At 38.0% G+C, this 16,479-nt stretch overlaps 1 protein-coding gene across 1 annotated transcript in view; it reads right to left on the reverse strand.

The window, feature by feature from the left end:
* FAM227B (family with sequence similarity 227 member B) overlaps positions 1-16,479 on the reverse strand; it is a 216,081-nt gene that overhangs the window by 175,866 nt on the left and 23,736 nt on the right. The gene's annotated exons all lie outside the window — the stretch shown is intronic.

Genomic DNA, 16,479 nt, shown 5'->3' on the forward strand with positions numbered 1-16,479 from the left:
TACAAGCACACAGTGTTGAGAAGACTGCCTATTTTACCCCATGGGAGAGAGCCACTAAACACCAGGACTCCTTCTTCATTCTCTTGCCTGGCATAAAACTGAAAAAATATTTTCCCTACAATTCTGAACTCCCAGTCCACCCCTCCCTCCTCTCCTGGTGGTCTGAAAGCCTGTCCCCTGCAGAACCCAGAGTATCTGACAATTCTTCAAGAAATCTGGGCATGGCGTTGGCCACTGCGTGATTGTGCTGAAAACAGTGACTTGAGAGGTAGTTGGCAGATACAGGGAGAGGAAGTCAAGAGGGAGAGGGATTGGCATGGCTTGCCATAGCATGTTGTGGCAGTGGCGGTGGCAGAGCTCACACCCCAGGTTAGATTTTGGAGAAAAACTTGTTTCTCTCAACCACCAGAAGAAGTCAGGCCTCAAACTTGGGGGTGCCAGAGGTGCTGCTGGAAGAACAGATGGGATAGAGATGCAGACACTGTGAGAGAGAAATATGTGTTATAGTGGTACTCGCCTGTGGACAGTGGTGATCACACCCCATGACTAACTCTGGTGGTGAACTCCCCAGATGCCTTTGAGCACTAGAGGGAGAGAGTTTCAGCTCCATGAGGTTGCCCAGTTGCTGAGTGTGGCACAGGAGAAGGCATGGACTCCCCTTTGATCCTGGAAGGTGCATATACCTAGTGCCTTTGCTCACTAAAAGAAACTGAGGCACAGCCCCATGAGGGTGCCAATGGCAGGATGAGGCTGAAGCATAAGGCAGAGAAGGAGGTGCTGAATCCTCTGGACTGACTCTGTAGTTGGATGGGGCTTCCTGTCTCCATTCAGCACCAGAGGGAGTCAAACTCCAACCTCTTGGGTTTCCAGGACAGAGCTTCCTGTGGATCTCTGACATCAGGTTGCTGGACACTGTTTGAACTCTCTCAGTCGAGCAATAATTGGGCTGGTACTCTTGACCTGGGCTGTGCACCCAGGAACCCTCCAACGTTGAGTCATGGTTGTGCTGAAGTGGGAGACACTGATTCTCTTCCTGCAGTGGTTACTGGAGGTGGGGATGGGGTGTCTCAGTTGCTAGTATCACCCCCAGCTGATATTTCAGCCTAATTCCATGACTCAGTAGGATTGGAAGAGGCTGGTTGAATATAAGACACAGCCAGCTAGCCCTATCACACCAATCAGGTCCTCAGAGTCTCTGGCTGTAGATCTGAAAAGACCTTTTTAAAGCTGTAGAGGAAAAGCCACAATCACTAGTCCCAGCTGTTTGGTAAAGGGCTAGGGAACTACAATTTCTGGAACTCTCAATCCAATCTCACCCAACCAGTTTTAATACCCAAACTGTGTAAAATAATCAGGGGCAGAACCAGAGGAAGAACTCTGGCAACATGAATAATCAGAGTAGATCTACTCCCGCAAGGAATGATGAAGGAGGTAAGTCAAAAAATGCCATTCATGAACAAATGGCTGAAATGTCAGAAATAAAATTCAGAATATGGATGGCAAATAAGATGAATAAACTGGAAATAGGATGAAATTATAAATCCAAGGAGTTGTGCAAAAGTTGTCTTAAGAATTTAATGAATTCAAAGACAAAATCTCCCAGGATATGGACAGAAGAGAAAAGAGATAGCACAGCTCAAGGAAATGAAAAAGCTATTCAAGGAGATCCAAAATACAGTAGAATCCCTAAGTAAAAGAGTGAAGCAGGCAGAAGAAAGGATCTCTGAAATTGAAGACAAAGTTTTTGAATGTTCTCAAAGGAGGCAAAGAGATGGAAAACCTGATCATTCCCTGAGAGAGTTGTGGGATCACTCCAAAAGATCAAACATTCATCTTATAAGAATTCCTGAAGGAGGGGAAGATGGTCCTAAAGGCTCAGATTCTCTACTCCAAGATATTATGGAGGAGAATTTCCCAAGCATTGCAAGAGATACAGAAATTAAGATAGTAGAAAGTTTCTGAACTCCAGCATGACTCAATCCAAATAAAGCATCTCCTAGACACATTGTAATTAACTTTGCCAAGTTAATATGAAGGAGAAAATTCTGCAAGCAGCCAGATGTAAGGAAAGCATTAGCTACAAAGGGAGAAATATTAGAATGACTGCATATCTCTCAGCTGAAACTTTTTAAGCCAGGAGAGCATGGTCATCAACCTTGAATCTCCTAAAACAAAAAAACTTACAGCCCAGGATCCTGTATCTAGCTAACCTTAGCCTCATCTGCAAAGGAGAAATGAAATACACATGTTGACATGCACATGTTCAAGAAATTTGCCATAACTAAACCAACTCACCAGGATTCTCAGACCCATCCTCCATAATGATCAGCACAATGGTCCACCACCACAGTAAACTCACTGAGAAATTTTTGAACAAAACCTAACTTCCACAGTGTTGAAAGGATTAAATATATTCACTAGGTATTTGAAAAACATGACACACTCAAAACACTAACATCTTATCAATTCTCTCAATTAATGTGAATGGCTTAATTTGTCCCATAAAGAGGCACAGGTTGGCTGACTGGATACATAAACTCATACCAGATATCTGTTGCATATAAGAGTCTTATCTTAAAGGTTAAAAATAGACTCAGGATGAAGTGATAGACATCTCTAATATAGACAAATGAATGTCAGAAAAAATTCAGTTGTTGTAATTTTATTCACAGATATAATAGGCTTTAAACTAACAAAGATAAAGAAAGATAAGGATGGTCACTACATATTTGTCAAGGGAAACATTCAACATGAAGAGAATTCAATAATTAACATTTATGTGCCCTATCAGAATGCTCCTCAATTCAGAAAGCAAACCCTAACAGATATGAACAATTTGATATCTTCCTGCACTATGATAGTTGGAGATTATTAACACCCCTTTTGCAGTTGTGGATAGATCTGCCAAGAATAAACTAAATGAAGAAATATTGGACTTAAACTTGACCCTACAAGAAATGAACTTAACAGACATCTACAGACCATGTCATCCTAATAAAACTGAATACACATTCTTCTCATCAGCCCATGGATCATCTTCCAAAATTGATCATATCTTAGGCCACAAGTCTAACCTCAGCAAATTTAAAATAATCAAAATTATTCCTTGTATCTTCTTGGACCATAATAGAAGAAAAGTTGAACTCAATAGCAACTGGAATCTTCATACTCAAACAAAGTCTTAGAAACTAAATAACCTTATGCTGAATGATTGCTGGATTCTAGATTAGATTAAGAAGGAAATCACCAAATTTTTGGAACAAAATGATAAGGAAGACACAAGTTATCAAAACCTGTGGGATACTGCAAAGTCAGTACAAAGAGGGAAATTTATAGTATGGAAAACCTCATTAAAAAAAAAAAACAGAAAGAGAGGAACTCAGCAATTTAATGGGTCATCTGAAGAAACTGGAAAAGGAAGAACATTCCAATCCCAAACCCAGCAGCAGAAGAGAAATAACCAAAATTAGAGCAGAATTAATGAAACTGAAAACAGAATAATCACCCAAAAGATCAACAAAACAAAAAGGTGGTTTTTTTTTAAAAGATCAATAAATTGATAAATCTTTGGCTAACCTAACCAGAAACAGAAAAGTAAAATGTCTAATATCATCAATAAGAAATAATAAAGGAGATAACAGACACCTCAGAAATAAAAAAAAAAAAACCCTCAATGATTACTATGAAAAACTCTATTATCAGAAATATGAAAATCTGGTGGAAATGGACCAATACCTGGAAGCATGCCACCTTCCTAGACTCAACAGAAAGAATTAGAAAATCTGAATAGCCCTATATTAAGCACTGAAATAGCATCAACTATACAAAATCTCCCAGAAAACAAAAGTCCAGGACTAGATGGCTTCACATTGAAATTCTAGCAAACCTTTAAAGAAGAACTAGTACCTATATTACATAACCTTGTCCAAAACAGAGAAAAAGAAGGAATACTTCCCAACACATTCCATGAAGGAAATATCACCCTGATCTATAAACCAGGAAAAGACCCAACAAAGAAAGAAAACGATAGACCAATATCATTAATGAATATTGATGCAAAAAATATTCAATAAGATCCTAGCAAACAGAATTCAACAATACATCAAAAAAATTATACACCATGATCAAGTTGGTTTTATTCCAGGATTACAGGATTGGTTCAACATACGCAAATCTATAAATATAATACATCACATCAATAAAATAAAGAACAAAGACCATATGATTCCCTCAATTGATGCAGAAAAAGCCTTTGATAATATCCAGCATCCTTTCATGATCAGAACACTTAAGAAAATAGGCATAGAAGGGACATTTCTTAAACTGATAGAGGCCATCTACAGCAAACCCACAGCCAATATCATATTGAATGGAGTAAAATTGAATACATTTCTACTCAGATCTGAAACTAGGCAAGGATGCCCATTGTCTCCACTGCTATTCAATGTAATAATGGAAGTCCTAGCCATTGCAATCAGGCAAGCTAAGGGGATCAAGGGTATTCACATGGGGTCAGAGAACACTAAACTTTCACTCTTCATGGATGATATGATCCTATACATGGAAAACCCCAGGGACTCAACTACAAACTGTTAGATGTGATCAAGGAATACACCAGCATCTCAGGATACAAAATCAATACTTACAAATCAGTAGCTTTTATATATGGCAACCATAGTCAAGCTGAAAATAGTCAAGGACTCTATTCATTTTACAGTAGTGCCAAAGAAGATGAAATATCTGGGAATTTACCTAACAACGGACGTGAAAGATCTCTATAAAGAGAATTATGAAACTCTGAGAAAAGAAATAGCTGAAGATGTTAACAAATGGAAAAACATATCATGCTCATGGCTGGGAAGAAACAACATTGTTAAATAAATGTCCATACTACCCTAAGCAATCTACAGATTTAATGTGATCCCTGTTAAAGCACCATTCTCATACTTTAAAGAGTTTGAAAAAATGTTCTTCGATTTATATGGAATCAGAGAAAACCTTGAATAGCCAATACATTACTCAGTAATAAAAACAAATCAGGAGGTATCATATTATCAGACTTCAAGCTATACTATAAATCTATAGTGATCAAAACAGCATGGTACTGGCACAAAAACAGAGAAGTAGATTTATGGAACAGAATAGAGAACCAAGAGATGAACCCAGCTACCCATTGTCATTTGATTTTTGATAAGCTTATCAAAAACATTGATTGGGAAAAAGATTCACTAGTTAATAAATGGTGCAGGGTGAACTGGCTGTCAATCTATAGAAGAATGAAACTGGGGGTGATGCCTGTGGCTCCGTGGGTAAGGTGCTGGCCCCATATAGTGAAGGTGGTGGGTTTGAGCCCAGCCCCAGCCAAACTGCAACAAAAAAATACCTAGGCATTGTGGCAGGCACCTGTAGTCCCACCTATTAGGGAGGCTGAGGCAAAAGAATTGCCTAAGCCCAGGAGTTGAAAGTTGCTATGAGCTGTGATGCCACAGAACTCTACTGAGTGCAATAAAGTGAGACACTATCTCAAAAAAAAAAAAAAAAAGAAATAGAAAGAAAGAATGAAACTGGATGCCCACCTTTCACCATTAACAAAAATTGATTCTCACTGGATAAAAGATTTAAACTTAAGAGATGAAACTATGAAAATACTGGAAAAGAATGTAGGGAAAATGCTTAAAGAAATTAGCCTGGGAGAATTTTTTATAAGGAGGACCCCTCTGGCAATTGAAGATACACCAAAAATATATTACTGGGATCTGATCCAACTAAAAATTTTCTGCAAGCCAAGAGCACAGTAAGTAAAGCAATCAGACAGCCTTGAGAATGGGAGAAGATTTTTGCAGGTTATGCTTCCCACATAGGTCTGATAACTAGAATCCACAGGGAACTCAAACTAATCAATAAGAAAAAGAACAAATAACCTCATTTCTAGGTGACCAAGAGACTTGAACAGAAACTTCTCTGAAGATGACAGGCACACAGCCTACAAACACATGAAAAAGTGCTCATCATCTTTAATCAGAGAAATTCAAATCAAAACCATTTTGAGACATCATCTAACTCCACTAAGATTAACCCACATAACAAAATCCGAAAATTACAGATGTTGTCATAGATGCAGAGGGAAGGCAACACTTCTACACTGCTGGTGGGAATGTAACCCAATATATCCCTTTTGGAAAGAAGTTTGGAAACACTCAAGGAACTAAAAGTAGACCTACCATTCGATCCTGCAATTCCTCTACTAGGTATATACCCAGATGATCAAAAATCATTTTATAACAAAGACATTTGTACCAGAATGTTTATTGCAACCCAACTCATAATTTCCAAACCATGGAAACAGCCCAAGTGCCCATCAACTCATGAATGGATTAACAAATTATGGTATGTGTATACCATGGAACACTATGCAGCCATAAAAAGATGGAGACTTCACAGCTTTTATTTTTACCTGGATGGAGCTGGAACATAATCTTCTTAGTATAGTATCTCAAGAATGGGGGGGGAAGTATCCAATGTGCTCAATACTACTATGAAATCAATATACAATCTATGCTTTCAAACGAATGGTAAAACATAACTATAGTCCAGAAAGAAGGAGGGAACAGGGGAAGGAGGGGAGGGAGGAGACACGGAGGAGAGAAGGGGCGTGGTGGGACCTCACCTAATGTGCATAATGCAATGGTAATTTCAAAACTATTAAGAATAGTGTATAAATGTCTTACCACAGCAATTATGTAAGCAAGGAGATGGTTATGTTAATCAGTTTGATGTAAGCATTCCACATTGTAGATCAAACCAGCATATTGTACCTCATAAATGCATTAATTACATAGCTATGATTTAATAAAGGAAAAAATACATTAAAAATTTGATGTTAACTGTAAAAATATATATAATAAAATAATAAAAAGGAGAACTACAAACCAATTTTATTAATGAATATTGATGGATAAAATACTCAATAAAATCGTAGCTAATAGATTACAGCTACATATTAATAAAAATTATACATCATGATCAAGTAGGCTTTATCCAAGAGATGCAAAGTTAGTTTACTGCAAATCCATTAATGTAGTTTACCATATCTATAGAAGCAAAAACAAAGACCATATGATCCTTTCAATAGATGCAGAAAAAGCATTTGACAAAATTCAGCATCCTTTTCTAACAACACTGAAGAATATATGCATAGGTTGCACATTTCTCAAACTGATTGAATCCATCCATGATAAACCCACAGTGAATATCATATTGAATAGAATAAAACTGAAAGTTTTTCCACTTAGAACTGGAAACAGACAAGGATGTTCCCTATCACCACTACTATTCAACATAGTGTAGTAAGATCTAGCCAGTGCAATCAGGCAAAAGAAGGCCATAAAGGGCATCCAAATGGGGGCAGAGGAGGTCAAACTCTCACTTTTTGCTGATGATATGATCTTATACTTAGAGAGCCCTAGAGACTCAACCACAAGACTCTTGGAAATGATCAAAAATACAGTAACATCTCAGGGTATAAAATAAATGTCCACAAATCACTAGCCTTTGTATATGCCAATAACAGAGAAGCAAATCAAAGACAAAATTCCCTTCATAGTTGCTACAAAGAAAGTGAAATACCTAGGAGTATACCTAATAAAAGAGGGAAGGATCTCTACAAAGAGAATTATAGAACCCTTAGAGAAGAAATAGCAAAAAACATTAACAAATAGAACAACATATCATGTTCTTGGTTGGGAAGAATTAACATTGTTAAAATGTCTATACTTCCAAAAGCAATATACAGATTCAATGCAATCCCCATTAAAGCACTAACATCATACTTTGAAGAACTGGAAAAAATAGTCTTCCCTTTGTATGGAACCAGAAAAAAAAAAAAAAACCCTTAGAGCCAAGGCAATTCTTAGTAATAAAAACAAAGCCAGAAGCATCACTCTACCATACTTTAGTTATAATAAAAGTCCAAAGCAATCAGACCAGCATGGTAGTGGAACAAAAATACAGACCTAGACATATGACAGAGAGTATAAAGTCAAGAGATGAAACCAGTCTCTACTTCCCATCTGATCTTTGATAAACCAAGTAAAAGCATACTAGGGGAAAGAATCCCTATTCAATAATTGTTCTGGAAGTACTGCATAACCATATGTAAAAGACTGAAACTGGACCTTTACATTTTGCCACTTACAAAAATTGATGAAAGATTTAAATCTAAGACATTAAATGATAAAAATCCAAGAAGAAAGTATGGAAAAAACTCTTGATGATGTCGGTTTGGGGAAAGATTTTATAACAAAGACTTCAGTGGCCATCACAACAACCACAAAAATAAACAAATGGGACTTAATTAAGCTAAAATGCTTCTGCACAGATATGGACACAACAATTAAAGCAAATAGACAACCTTCAGAATGTGAAAAGATATTTGCATTTTACGAATCTAACTAAGGATTGATAAGTAGGATCTATAGAGAACTCAAATTAATTAACAAAGAAAGAGCAAATAATCCCATCTATCACTGGGCAAGAGACAGGAATAGAACCTTTTCTGAGGAAAACAGATGAATGGCTAGCAAACATATGAAAAAATGCTCCTTACCCCTAATCATCACAGTAATGCAAATCAAACCACCTTGAGATATCACTTAACCCCAGTGAGAATAGCCCATATCACAAAGTCCCGAAGCTGCAGATGCTGGCATGGATGTGGAGAGAAGGGAACACTTTATACTGTTGGTGAGACTGCAAACTAATATAGCCTTTTTGGAAAAAAGTATGGAGAATTCTCAAATTATATCTTCCATTTGATCCTGTAATCCCATTACTAAGCATCTACTGAGAAGAAAAAAAATCATTGTATCATAAGGGCCTTTGCACTAGATTGTTTATCACACCTCAGTTTACAATTGCCAAGATGTGGAAACAACCTAAATGCCCACCAACCCAAGACTAGATTAAGAAAATATGTGGTGTATGTATACCATAGAATACTACTCAGCCAAAGAGTGGAGACTTTACAACTTTTGTGGAGTTAAAGCACATTCTTCTTAGTAAAGCATCACAAGAATGGAAAAACAAGTATCTAATGCACTTGCTACTAATAATATGAAGCCAGTAGATGATCTAATACATGCCCAGTTAGGTGTTCCAATGTGGAATATATATATATCGGAACACCTAACTATACTATATAAAACACCTAACTATACAGTAATGATGTAAAAACTATACTATGATGTAAAATTTTTTTAAAAAGTATCATGTTCATGGATAAAATGATATCATATTCAACATTGTTAAAATATATATTCCACATTGAAACACCTAACTATACTATATAAAATACCTAACTATACAGTATAAAGCAAATATTAACAGAACTGAAGTGAGAAATCAATAGTAATGTAGTAATAATACAAGACTTCAATACTATATTTTCAAAAAGGTATAGGTCATTTAGAGGAGAAACTAATAGGAAAACAGAGGAGTTGAGCAACATTGTAACAAAATGGATCTAACAGACATATAGAATGATTTTCTAGCTGAGTTTTCTGTTCCGTTCCTTTGGTCTATGTGTCTATTTTTGTCCCTTGTGGCATAGTTTAAAGTCTGGTAAAGTGATGCCTCCAGATTTGTTTCTTTTGCTTAAGGTTGCTTTTGCTACTCAGGCTCTTTCCTGGTTCCAGACGAAGTGTAGAATTGTTTTTTCTAGACTTGTGAAAAATGACATTGGTATTTTGATAGGGATTGCAACTGAATATGTAAGTCATTGTAGGTGATACAGACATATTAACAATGCTGAACATGATATCATTTTATCCATGAACATGATACTTTAAAAAAAATTTTTTTACATCATCTGCAGACTCCTTGTTCAGTGATTTGTAGATCTATTTGTAGAAATTTTTTACCTACTTAGTTAAATATATTCCTAAGTATTTCATTTTATTTGTAGCTATTGTGAAAGTTATAATGCAGAAGACTTAAAATTATTATGTATGCTTAATGAATTGATCCTTTTATCATACATACTGACCTTTTTTGCCTCTTTTAAAAGTTTTTTACTTAGAATCCATTTTATCTGATATAAATAAAGTATGCCTACCCTGTTCTCTTTTGTTAGGATTAACTTCTTCTGTGTCAATTCTCTTTCAGCCTATGTGTGCCCTTAAAGCTGAAATAAGGTTTTTTTGTTTTGTTTTGTTTTTGAAGGCAGCATATATCTAGGTGTTATTTTTGATCCATTCAGTTACTCTCTGTCTTTTGATTAGAGAATTTAACCCATTTATAGTCAACATAATTATTGATAGGTAAGAATTTACTCCTGTCATTTTGTTTTTTGTTTTCTGCTTGTTTGCAGATCATTTGTTAATTTATTCCTCTCCTCCTGCATTTTTTTTGTGACTTGATGAATTTCTGTGGCCACATGCTTTAATTCCTTTTCCTCTATCTTTTGTGGTTCTAGTACAAGATTTTTTTCTTTGAGGTTAACATCAGACATACATAAAATATATTCTAATTGTTTAATTTTACATAATAAAAACTTAACTTTGCATACAACAGTTATGGACTTTTATTGTATTATCATATAGTTATCATTAATATTTTTATCTTTTAACCTGCATATTAGAGTTATAAGTGATTCAAACACTACTATTAAAAAATCAGAGCTTCAAAATTTGATTATATACTTACTTTACCAGTAAGTTTTATATTTTCACATGTTTTCATGTTACGAATTAGCATCCTTTCATTTCACCTTGAAAGATTCCCTTAAGCATTTCTTTAAGGCAGTCTAGTGGTGATGAACTCCCTCAGGTTTTGTTTTTGTGGTAAAACTTTATTTCTGTTTCAGCTTTGAATGTGTTTATCTACCCTTGTATCCCATTAATAAATCCTCCTTGATCATGTAGGATTTGACAAGTAAAGTATTCTTAGTTGGCAGTATTGGTTTTTTAGCACTTTGACTACATAGTTAACCCTTAAAAAATGTGGAGGTTGGGGCATCAACTGCCAACATAGTTGAAAATCTGTATATAAGTTGACTGTCCACAAAATTCACTATTATATTCTACTCTTCACTGGATGTCTTATCAATAACATAAACAGGAATAGCATGGCCATATGGACTCAGGCAATTTCCCTTAGCTGTGCTCAGAACCTATGAGAACTCCATCAGTCTCAAATAGGGAAGACTATATGTGTCTGGAGTGATAATGGGGGATGCTTACTTACCTTTCCCCCTGCAGGGAGAAGTCCCTCCTGGTTCTGAGCTGATCTTGACAGGGGGATGAGGTGGCAGAGGCAGAATATTTCCTTCCCTTCTCTGGCCATCCTGGTTTTCTGTGCTGTATAGGATTTCTGCTTCTCCTTTGATTTTCTCTGGTGCTATCCTATGCTTATTTTGGTTGAAGTATAATTATTCATTCATTTTTTTGGAGGGAATGAGTAATAGAAACTTATAGTTGGCCATCTTGCTAATGTATTTCCCTCTTTGATGTTTTAAAATTTCAATATAATTAGGGAATACAAGCATAGTTTATTACAAGGATGTACTGTGTAGCAGTGAGTTTTGGGTTTTTAGTGTACCCATCACCCAAATAATGTACAATGTACCAAATAGGTGATTTTTTTATTCCTCATCCCCTCATGTTCCCTCCTTTAGAGTCTTTATTTTTCCATTATTCCATGCTGTACAAGCTTTGATTTCTTTTACAGTTTGATGATACTGTGTTTTGCTTAAGTCTTCTTGGGTTGAGCCTGTTTAGAGATCTTTAAGTTTCACATTACTAGATGACCATATCTCACCAGGTTTTTAGTTATTATTTCTTTTAATAAGCTTTCTGCCATTTTCTCTTTCTTCTTTCTGAAATGGCTATAATGTGAAATTTAACTCTCTTAATGGTTTCCCATAAGTTCTGTAGATTTTATTATGTTTCATTCTTTTTTCCTTTTAGACTTTGGGCTGGATATTTTCCAATGACCTGTCTTACTGTTCATAGATTGTTTCTTCTGCTTGATCAAGATGCTGTTGGTGTTGTTTATTGCATTTTTCATTTCATTCACTGTGTTTCTTACCTCTAGAGCTCTGGATTATTATTATTATTATTATTATTTCTATTTCCTTATAAACTTTTCAATTTGTTCAAGTATTGTTTTTTCTAATATTTTTAGTTGTATTTTTAGTTTATGTAGCTTCCTTAAAACAATTATTTTGAGACTCAGCGCCTGTGGCTCAAGTGGCTAAGGCACCAGTCACATACACCTGAGCTGGCAGGTTCGAATCCACCTGGACCCACCAAACAATGATGGCTGCAACCAAAAAACAGCCAGTTGTTGTGGTAGCACCAGTAGTCCCAGCTACTTGGGAGGCAGAGGCAGGAAAATTGCTTGAGCCCAGGAGTTGGAGGTTGCTGTGAGCTGTGATGTCACAGCACTCTACCCTGGGGTTGACAGCTTGAGGCTCTGTCTCAAAAACAAAACAAAACATTGGGCGGTGCCTGTGGCTCAACGGGTAGGGCGCCGGTCCCATATGCCGGAGGTGGCGGGTTCAACCCCAGCCCCGGCCAAAAAAAACAAAACAAAACAAAACAAAAACCTCTCATGGCTGCCAGAATTGGGCAGGGGAAAAAAAAACAACAACACTGCAACCAAAAACAATTATTTTGAACTCTAGTGAGACAATTCATAGATTTCCATTTCTTTTGGGTCAGGTACTAGAAAATTATTGTATTTCGCTGGTAGTATCATGTTTTCTCGGTTGTTTTTGTGTGTGTGTGTGTGTGTTTCTTTTTTCCTTGCATTGATTTCTGCACAATTGATGGAGCAGTCACCTCTTCCAAACTCTACAACCAGTTTTAGTGGAGAAAGAACTTCAACTATGGATAGATTTGAGGAAAACATCTAGGTGGGATGTGGTCATTCTGGTTTTGGAGGGCCTACAACAGCTTAGTTTCCAGGACGCTCTGTCACCTGAGGTCAGCATCAGTGATGATTTCAGGGTCTTCAGTGGCCAAGGCTATCACCATCTGCAGTGATTATGAGGGTTGTTAAGGTCTTCAGTGGCAAAGGCTGCTGGATCTTCCTAATCTCATTTTCTCCCATAGCAGAAGTGTTGGTTCCAGGTTCAGCCTGTGGGCAAGATTGTGGTGGTGTTGGCATCAATATCAGTTATACAGTACCTATGGTGTGGCCATGGCGCTAGCTTCTGGTGCATAGTACTTGTGAAGGAACCATGGCTCCAGGATCTAGAGCAGCAGTACCATCAGTGCCTGGGATACAGCTCCTCCTGCTTGGTCATTAGGTAATGATGTGTGAGGTACAAGTGTTTTAGAACACTGAGGAGGCTGGGAGTATAAGATGCATGCAGAAATACAATATTTCTGGGGTCTGAGAGCACCCCTATTGGGGGTGCTCTCATTGTGTTCGCTACAGCGTCCCAGGTGTAGGCATTTACTCTAGGATTTGGGGTCCAGAGCATGCAGATTTACTATTGCACTGGAGTTCAGGGTGTGAATGTGCCTGTTAAAGCATTGGAGTCAGGTGTCTATAGTACTGGCACTTGTGGAGTAGCTATGGAGCTGCAGTTTAGAATGTAGGCATATATGAACTAAAAGTGGGTCCAGTGTTCAGGAGCAGGCTAGCTTGCTGTGGCAATATCTTTAGTGTATGAGATGTGGGAATGCATGTTGCTGTAAAGAGCCAGGGCCTAGAGTGTAGATAAGCATAGAGTGGCTGTAGCTTTGAAGTCTAGGGTATGCATGAGTTTTTCAGAAAGAGCATGCCTTGGCTTTTAAGTGGAGTTGAAGCACAACAGCAATCCCCCTCTCCAAAAGCTCTAGAACAGCAATAGCTGTTGGTTATCTCAGTGACAAAAGCCACTAGTGTCTTCTGTGTAGCAGGCTGCTAAGATCCAGATCAATGAACACTAAGGGGACATTTGCAGTGAAAGCAGCAGAGTCTGCGGCTATCTCAAGGCTTTTGAAGTTGTTGGCAGAAAAGGTTGCTGGGGTCTTTTGTAAGAAGGTCACTTAAGAAAACTGATACTTGCCACATGGCAGATTCCAATAGCCCCCAAGCTTCTCCTTTGTTCCTAGCTGTCTCCAGATGTTTCATGTATGCCACTCTCCCCAGTAATCCTTTCTGTGAGGTTATTCTGTTTTTTTTATTTTATTTTATTTTTTGCTTCACAGTATTACTATAGGTTCTAAATTGGACTCTGGAGCCCCTCTAGGTCTATTTTTGGCCTACTTTTTTTTTTTTTTTTTTTCCTGATTGGGTTACTTCAAAACCCTGTCTTTAAGCTCTGAAATCCTTCCTTCTGCTTAGTTCAGTCTGCTGTTAAAGCTTTCTGATATATTTGAAATTCCATAAATGAAATTTTTATTTATTTAAAATTCTGTTTTTCTCTTTTCTAATGTTTTCTACCTCTTTCTAATCTATCTGTTATCTAATCTATCTGTGAATTTTTTATTCATGTCCTAAATTATTATTATTTTGGGGGCTTTCCTTGAGAGGGTTTTCTACCATCTCCTCAATTTTGTTCATCTTACCTGTATTCTATATCTGTCATTTCAACAATTTCCTTTTCTAGAGAATTTCATTACTAGAGAGCTATTTTAATCCTTTCGGGGTGTTGAGACAGCCTGTTTTTTCATATTGTTGGAGTTTTTATGCTGGTGTCCTCTTATCTGGGGCCACTTCTCTCACTGCACAACATATAGCCAATAGGATACACCTGTTCTCTGCTGAGGCCTCTGTTGCAGTGAAGATAGGGATGGGTCCCTGGATGTCAAGCTTGGGTCTTACTCTGGAAGCTTAATCATGCTGCTGCTCTGTTATATTTCCTCTGTTCCTCTATGGTTGTCATTGGTAGTCCCACTATGGTAGGACTATCTCCCACTCCTGGTGCCAGGTACACACATGAGATGAAGGTGGCTAACTGGATGGCACAAGTACACAAGAGAGAGAACATCTACTGAGCATGTGCACATGTATGCAGACCTGGAAAGCTGAGGTGCCAGGCACATGGGGTGAGCAAGTTCTGTTTAGGGTGTGGTGCAGGTTGTAGGAGGTGTTTAGAAGGTAGTGACCTTGCAGGACCGTAGGGTGTAGGGCAGAATGGCCCCCTGTGTGGAGTGAGCCAACAGGCCACAGCTCATGTGCAAGATGAAGCAAGATCTCCAAATAGAGTGAACCCAAGGGGCATGGTACCTACATGGGATGGAGCAGGTGAATGGGGCACAGCGCCTAGGGTTGCTGTGTAGGATGGTGTGGTTTTGTCACATGTAGACTGCCCAGATCCAAAAGCCATGTACTGGCTTTTATCCCACTCAGGGCTTTTCAAGCAGCAGTGGTCCAACTGCCCTGGCATTGGGCAGTAGGCATTAGGGCTATAGGCACATGCTCTAACTGTATCTCACAGGAAGTGCTGTTGAATAGGACACACAGGCCACAGCAGTAGGTGCCAGGCCCTTGCTCTGCCTAGGGCCCCCAGCAGTAGTAGCAAGAGTGCCTTTCACCTGTCTCCACAGGTTGCATGTGAGTGCTGGGATTCCCCACTCAGTCTCTACTTGGCAGCGGCAAGAGGGATGCTTTAGTCACAGATCTGACCCCCAGGGAAAAGTTGCATTCCAGGTTTGGGGTATTACAATGGCACATGCCATAGTGCCTAAGGCTAACAAGCTAGTCATCCCTTCTCTCCCATGCAATGCAGCTGCAGAGCCTCCAGTTAGGTCTCTGTATCTGGAGGACCCCTCTGCTGCAGCGGAGGGGTCCTCCCACTGCTCTAGCTGCTGCATCCTCAGGGGGAAGCATGGAATCTGGATTTTCTTCTCTTTTTCCTTTCCCCTGTGTGGGTGTTACCTCTGGTTCTGAAAAGCAGCTTATCCCACTTCTATCTTCTTCACTTTACTTCTATTTCCTCTCTGTGGATTCCTAGTGCTCTCAGTCAGATAATTGATCCAAAGGTGGGTAGCTATTCACCATTTTAAATCCTCTCTGTAAGTGATAATTGGGCAAGCTGATTCTAGTCTGCCATCTTGGCTTCCCCAGTGAAATGATTTGGTTAGTAAAATTAACATAAGGCATTAAAACTCAGTTAACATTTAGACAAGTATTTATAAGGAAAACTACATGAAAACAGTTAATATCTTCTGGTAGTTCATCATAATCTTGGAAAAAAATGTTGTGGGGTCATTCTAGGAAAGTAAAACTATATTTTCATACCTTAGTTTTAAACCTAAGGACTTAACATCTCTAGCTAAATGTTCTAGAATAGAATTTGCCTTCTCTCCTTCCCTTCTCTTTCCCCCTCATTCTCCTCCTTTTCTCTGATATAAAATAAACTCATACTTTTATACTCTAACAAAAATGATAGAGTTTTAATTCCCTTTAGTCTTTCAATCCTACCTCTCCCTCATACATACACACAATAATTTAAAAAACAGATTTTCTCCCAACAATAAAAAAAAG

The sequence above is a fragment of the Nycticebus coucang genome, chromosome 6 (assembly GCF_027406575.1).
Source record: "Nycticebus coucang isolate mNycCou1 chromosome 6, mNycCou1.pri, whole genome shotgun sequence".
NCBI lineage: Eukaryota > Metazoa > Chordata > Mammalia > Primates > Lorisidae > Nycticebus > Nycticebus coucang.